The sequence below is a fragment of the Varanus komodoensis genome, unplaced genomic scaffold (genome assembly GCF_004798865.1).
Source record: "Varanus komodoensis strain SLA01 unplaced genomic scaffold, ASM479886v1 scaffold16, whole genome shotgun sequence".
Classification (NCBI taxonomy): Eukaryota; Metazoa; Chordata; class Lepidosauria; order Squamata; family Varanidae; genus Varanus; species Varanus komodoensis.
This window is the reverse complement of record NW_025335468.1, coordinates 9617-14124: the sequence shown is the minus strand read 5'-3', so window position 1 is coordinate 14124 and position 4508 is coordinate 9617. Positions and strand designations below refer to the sequence as shown.

The following is a 4508-nucleotide window of genomic DNA, read 5'->3' as shown; positions in this document are numbered from 1 at the left end:
CTTGGCCAGAACTAGCCGAAAAGGACGCCGTCAAGTGGGTCTCCGTGCAGTGGAGTGGAGTGGAGTGGAGTGGGGGAGAGAGGAAATGAGGCGCTGACAAAACTCCTCCTACAGCCTGTGACTTTCGTTTCTCCATGCTTTCTGCGTTTCTGCATGCGTTCTGCGCAAACTTAGACGTGCTTGGAGGGAGCACATCCAAGAGTGTGAGTACTTCTGAAAGGAGGGGAATTGCCTTGGGACCAGTGTGTAAGCTGATCCAGAAGCCAGTTTGGCAAGACTTGAAGAAAGACTAGGGTGCTTCTGAGCATGGGCAGAGGGTTCCCCCCACGGCACTGAATTAACAGAAGGGCAGAACGACACGCTGCACCCTGGCTTGCTGGGGGGGGGGGTGGGAAGGGGGGGCTTCCCAGCCCTTCCCGGAAAGTTCCTCCCTGGCACTTTCCTCTGGGGGGGGGGGGCTCCCCTTGATGTGTCCAGGTGGGCAGAGGGCACCTTAAAATCCAGGCGAGGAACCATTTTTAGTGCAGCATCAGAGGTAGAATTGTGTATGCATTCTTCTTTTCAACTGCCGTGTACATAGATATTTCTCCCCTTAACTTTGTATATAGTTATCTATATAAAGAGCTGGTATGGTGCAGTGGTTAAGAGCGCTGGGACTCAGGTGATCCAGGTTCTAGTCCCGCTCAGCTATGGAGCCAGCTGGGTGACTTTGGGCCAGTCACAGACTCTTAGTCCTACCTACCTCACAGGGTTGTTGCTGTGGGAATAGACTGAGAGCTGGAGGAGGAGGAGGATATAAGCCACTTTGAGTCCTTGAAAAAAGGAAACAAAACAGGAAATAAATAAAGGAATAATCTATTTTGTTGCAGATTTAGAATATACCAGCTGTGGCCAGACTTGCTGAACAGAAGAGCCACAAATGGTTAATGTCAGGTGTTTGAGAGCAACAAGTGGGAAACTCTTAAGTAGTTTTAAGCTGAAAATTTCTTTCTCCACATCCCCACCCGCCACAGGGTGGTGCTAAGCACCCAAATGGCCCAGGACTCAGACCCATAGGGTGGAAAGAAAGACTCTACATGGGCCAGTTTACAAATGCCCTAAACCAGGGGTCGGCAACCTTTAACACTCAAAGAGCCATTTGGACCCGTTTCCCAAACAAAAGAAAACACCGGGAGCCGCAAAACCCTTTTGAGATCTAAAATGAAGATAACACTGCATATATCGTATTTCACCTTAATGCTATGTATATCTTCATTATGATTTAGCTGCAGCTCTTGTTTAGTCACTAAAAATTGTTATTTTTAATCTTACATTATAAGCTAGTAGGACTCCTTTCATATATTTTGATTAGGAGAACAGTTTCCTGAAGAGTCAAAGTCAGTGCTAAAGGGCTGCATGCATTAAACAGCAAACCTCATAAGTTCGTCAGCAGTAAAAGCAAATGAATCTACTCTCGTATCATTAAATGTTTGGTTTTCTTCAGAAACTTTTCTTTTCTTTGATTTATCCATGGTTGGCCTACGGGAGGCGGGGGGGGGGTGCGGAGTCCCAGATATAGGTGTGTTTAGAGACTGATTAGCAGATAAGCAGTCAAATGCTGTGAATTGTGACAGGTCCCAAGCGCAGCTTTTATCATTCAGAGGAAGGATATTACATTTGGACAAAGAATCTTTCCAGCAGGTTTTGTGTAACGTGAGAGCCTGCAGGAAGCTTGTTCCACTCTTTCCCTGCACAATAGCAGAGGAATGTAGCAATTTACTTAACCAGCTAGCGGGGGGGGGGGTGGTTCCTGACTGGATGTCTCATCACCACCTATTGGTATTTTGTAACTTGGAGCCTCGGTCTCAGATGGGGTGGCTGTACCACCTCGCGTTTTGAGCGACGGAGCCGCAGCAGATGGATTCAAGAGCCACGGGTTGCCAACCGCTGCCCTAAACTAAAGGCTCCCCCTTTGTTTGTGCTGCTGTGTGTGCCTGTCTGCCTGTCAGGGGCCGGGTCTAAGCGATTCCTGCTTTTAAAAAGGGGTTTGTGGGCAGAAGAGAGGAGGGCCTTTGCTTTCCGGAGGAAGCACCTGCAGAGAGATGCTGGGGGGGGGGGGGGGGGGAATGTGGCAGGAGGCGTGCGCATGCGGGCTGAATGCAGCTCATCCAGAGGGATCCGCTGCACGGGGAGCATCTGGGGGCCTGTGCCTGTATTTGCACTTATTTAATTTATGTATTTAAAGCATTTGTTTGCCGCCTATTGTGCCACAGCACTTCTGGGCAGCTCACAATCATAAGATAAAATGTGCAATAAAACTAATACCAACAATTAAAAAATACAATACTGATAAAATACAGATCAAGATACACAACGAGAGTTTAATAGTGTCAACTATTAAAATGCTTTTTTAAAGGGAAGGTCTTCGTCTGGCACTGAAAACAGTATAAAGAAGGCGCCAGGCGAATCTCCTTGAGGAGAGCCTTCCACATCTGGGGAGCAGCAGCAGCAAAGGTCCCTTCCTAGCAGCCATCCCTCCCACTTCCCTAGGGAATGGCTCACACAGGAGGGCTCCCTGCGTAGATCTCAAAGACTGGGTAGGCATATGTGGGTGTAGCCACTCCTTGAGGTAACCAGGGCCTAAGCTGTTTAGGGCTTTATATATCAACAGAAGCATCTTGAATTGGGCCTGGGCCACAATTGGTAATCAATACAGTTCTTTCAATATAGTGTTATGGGGGTGGATCTAGGAGCTCCCGTCACTAACTGCGTGGCCCTATATATCCGCTGCAGCTCGAGGAAAGCACCCCTGGACACCAAGTTCACCGGGTATTCCAGGGACAAATCCTGGTCCAGAAGCACCTGACCACCCCCCGCCCCCATGCATATCACAAGTGCAAACTCAGGCACTTATTACCCATGCTTATAGAAATGTTCTATCCTCTTAGGACTGACAATCAGTCTTTGGTATCCAGTGCGTTTTTTGTAAGAAAAATGGTGCTGGAACTCATGAAATTATTTACCTTTCGCATGTAGTCAATCACTGTACACACACCCACACACGTCAGTTGTGTAACGAAACATAACAGTCGCTGCCCGCAATAAGCACTCAGCGCGCGACCACATGACCAGTCACAAGCCGAGCAGCACCACAAGCCGAGCAGCTTCATCACAACCAGTGTGAAGTACGCATGGCACACAGACCAAACATCAAATTTTCAAAAGTTACTTTTAAAACTTGGAAAATCTGTCAAAAAAAGGTGCCAGAACTCCATTCCAGTGCGTTCTATGACAAAAAAAACACTGTTGGTATCTATTAATTTTACGTGGCCTCTGCAACCAATGACTTTGTGTGCTTATATATGTAGGAATTCCTCCATGAGTCCTGAGCCCATAGTTAAGGAGTTCCAGTTCCCAGTTTCTCAAAATACCCAATAATTTTTTATTTTGCTTCCACTGGATCCCCACTGAATCATGAATTAACCAAACTGAATTAAGAGGACCTTACGGCTATCAGGGCTAATTTTTCCCATTGATTCCAGTGAAAATGCTCCAGTTACAATACTTTATCCTTATTGCTGCAATCTCAAATAATTCTGGGGCTAAGAGTTGCTGGAAAACACCCATTCACCACAAAGAGTTACAATTCTCAGAACGGTTGATCAGTTAATTCCAATTTGTTGTGCAATTCCTCTACTGCAGTTACAATATGTTATGGATGCTCAGACTGCTCGTTGTTTTCCCACCAGCACATCCATCTTGTTCTTTCCAGAGAAAGTCTGTTAAGAAAGCACAGGTGGGACGGCATTGCGTGCGCTTTGATGGTTAGGAGTGGCATCTCCGTGTGTGGAATTCCCCTTGGACTGACTGGCCTATACACTCCGGCCTTGGAGTACGTCCCCTTGAGCTCCATGGCTCTTGCCATGCAGTGGATGTGCGATGGGTTGCAATGTCAGACCAGGACTGAAGTCTCTGGTGTTGGTTCAGAGACGTCCTGGCTAATTTTTCCCATTGGTTCCAGTGAAAATACTCCAGCTACAAATTCTGGACTCTGACAGAGGGCAGCTGCCAGCCATGAATCTGCAAAATGAAGTCTCTTGAGAGGCGGTGGGGAGGGAAGGTGACCCTGTTGTGTCGGATAGACCTGACCTGAACATGAAAGGTGGGGCCGGTTCGTTGAACACAATAACAGGAGGCAGCTGGCACAATAACAGGGAGTGGCTACGGGTAGCAGGGGGCGCATTGATATGCAACACTGAACGCGCTGTTGTGCCCCACGGTTTTACAGATGAGATTAGAGACCAGTTGGTATTTTTAAGAGAAGGTTTTTTATTTCCTGTATAGGGACGACACTCTCCCACAAGGACCGGATGGGTGCCGTGCCCAGTAGAGGGACAACGGAGTATTTATACCTTATTACAAACAAAGGGAGAATTTTTTTTTTTGACAGCCTACGCAAGTGAGCTGGCATGGTACAGAGGCGAGACGGTTTTGCGGTTAGTCCATATTTTGATACAAAAGCGGAGCGG

General features: G+C 47.4%; 1 protein-coding gene across 3 annotated transcripts in view; it reads left to right on the top strand.

The window, feature by feature from the left end:
• Positions 1 to 6: 6 nt before the first annotated feature.
• The window catches only part of LOC123021268 (membrane-spanning 4-domains subfamily A member 15-like), a 12066-nt gene continuing 7564 nt past the window's right edge, over positions 7 to 4508 (top strand). For 2 of the 3 annotated variants that reach the window (XM_044425904.1, XM_044425906.1), the window contains exon 1: positions 7 to 203. The gene's annotated coding sequence lies outside the window, so the exon portion shown is untranslated. Of the gene's footprint in view, positions 204 to 4048; positions 4142 to 4508 lie in introns of those variants that run through there. The other variant, XM_044425905.1, reaches the window with a different exon arrangement.